The following is a 2631-nucleotide window of genomic DNA, read 5'->3' on the forward strand; positions in this document are numbered from 1 at the left end:
AACCATGGAAAATTTGGAATACATTATATATTACACCAATATAATTAAATAATGAGTTCACAACAGTATCAAAAGTTGTGATTTATTTTCTTATACTAACAGAGCTTACAAGATTTTCTGTGGGAGTTTTGTGTTGTGAAGTTTTCAAGTTTTGAGTAAGAATTTGATGGACTATGGAATAAGAAGTGGCAAGAGCCTAAGCTTGGGGATGCCCAAGGCACCCCAAGGTGATATTCAAGGATGTCAAAAAGCCTAAGCTTGGGGATGCCCCGGGAAGGCATCCCCTCTTTCGTCTTCGTCTATCGATAATTTTACTTTAGGCTATATTTTTATTCACCACATGATATGTGTTTTGCTTGGAGCGTCTTGTATGATTTGAGTCTTTGCTTTTTAGTTTGCCACAATCATCCTTTCTGTATACACCTTTTGGGAGATACACGCATGAATCGTGATTTATTAGAATACTCTATGTGCTTCACTTATACCTTTTGAGCTAGGCAATTTTGCTCTAGTGCTTCACTTATATCTTTTTAGAGCACGACGGTGGTTTTATTTTATAGAAATTGAGGAACTCTCGTACTTCACTTATATTATTTTGATAGTCTTTAGAACAGCATGGTAATTTGCTTTGGTTATAAAATTGGTCCTAATATGATAGGCATCCAAGAGGGATAAAATAAAAACTTCCATATAAAGTGCATTGAATAATATGAGAAGTTTGATTCCTTATGATTGTTTTGAGATATGAAGATGGTGATATTAGAGTAAAGCTAGTAACTAGTTGTGAATTTGAGAAATACTTGTGTTGAGGTTTGTGAGTCCCGTAGCATGCACGTATGGTGAACCGTTATGTAATGAAGTTGGAGCATGAGATGTTTTTTGATTGTCTTCCTTTTGAGTGGCGGTCGGGGACGAGCGATGGTCTTTTCCTACCAATCTATCCCCCTAGGAGCATGTGCGTAGTACTTTGTTTTAATGACTAATATATTTTTGCAATAAGTATGTGAGTTCGTTATGACTAATGTTGAGTCCATGGATTATACGCACTCTCACCTTTCCGCCATTGCTAGCCTCTCTAGTACCGCGCAACTTTCGTCGGTACCATAAATCCACCACATATCCTTCCTCAAAATAGCCATCATACCTACCTATTATGGCATTTCCATAACCATTCCGGGATATATTGCCATGCAACTTTCCAACATTCTGTTTATTATGACATACATCATCATTGTCATATTGCTTTGCATGATCATGTAGTTGACATTGTATTTTTGGCAAAGCCACCTTTCATCATTTTTTATACATGTCGCTCTTGATTCATTGCACATACCGGTATACCGCCGGAGGCATTCCCATAGAGTCATATTTTTGTTCTAGTATCGAGTTGTAATTCTTGAGTTGTAAGTAAATAGAAGTGTGATGATTTTCATTATTAGAGCATTGTCCCATGTGAGGAAAAAAAGAGAAGGCCAAAAAAAGATAAAGAAAAAAATGAGATAAAAAGAGAGAAGGGACAATGCTACTATCCTTTTTGCCACACTTGTGCTTTAAAGTAGCACCATGATCTTCATGATAGAGAGTCTCCTATGTTATCACTTTCATATTAGTGGGATTTTTTCATTATAGAACTTGGCTTGTATATTCCAATGATGGGCTTCCTCAAATGCCCCAAGTCTTCATGAGCAAGCAAGTTGGATGCACACCCACTTAGTTTTCTTTTTGAACTTTCATAAACTTATAGCTCTAGTGCATCCGTTGCATGGCAATCCCTACTCACTCACATTGATATCTTTTAATGGGCATCTCCATAGCCCGTTGATATGCCTAGTTGGTGTGAGACTATCTCCTTCTTTTTTGTCTTCTCCACAACCACCGTCCATTCCACCTATAGAGCTATGTCCATGGCCGACGCTCATGTATTGCATGGAAGTTGAAAAGGTTTGAGGACATCAAAAGTATGAAACAATTGCTTGGCTTGTCATCGGGTTTGTGCATGATTTGAATATTTTTTGTTATGAAGATGGAGTATAGCTAGACTATATGATTTTGTAGGGATAAGCTTTCTTTGGCCTTGTTATTTTGAGAAGAAATAATGATTTTGTAAGTATGCTTGAAGTATTATTGTTTTTATGTCAATATTAAAATTTTGATTTGAATCTTAGGATCTAAACATTCATGCCACAATAAAGAGAATTACATGGATGAATATGTTAGGTAGCATTCCACATCAAAAATTCTATTTTTATCATTTACCTACTCGAGGACGAGCAGGAATTAAGCTTGGGGATGCTTGATACGTCTCCAATGTATCTATAAATTTTGATTGTTCCATGGTATTATATTATCTCTTTTGGATGTTTTACATGCATTAATATGCTATTTTATATGATTTTTGGGACTAACCTATTAACCTAGTGCCAGTGCCAGTTTCTGTTTTTCCTTATTTTAGAGTTTCACAAAAAAGGAATACCAAATGGAATAAAACTTTCGTGATAATTTTTCTTGGACCATAAGACACCCAGGAGACTTGGAGCGCAAGTCAGAAGAGCCACAAGGCAGCCACAAGGGTGGGGGGCGCCCCCCCAACCTTGTGGGCCCCTCGGTGGCCTCCTGACCTAGATCTTCCTC

The sequence above is a fragment of the Triticum dicoccoides genome, chromosome 3A, assembly GCF_002162155.2.
Source record: "Triticum dicoccoides isolate Atlit2015 ecotype Zavitan chromosome 3A, WEW_v2.0, whole genome shotgun sequence".
Lineage (NCBI taxonomy): Eukaryota > Viridiplantae > Streptophyta > Magnoliopsida > Poales > Poaceae > Triticum > Triticum dicoccoides.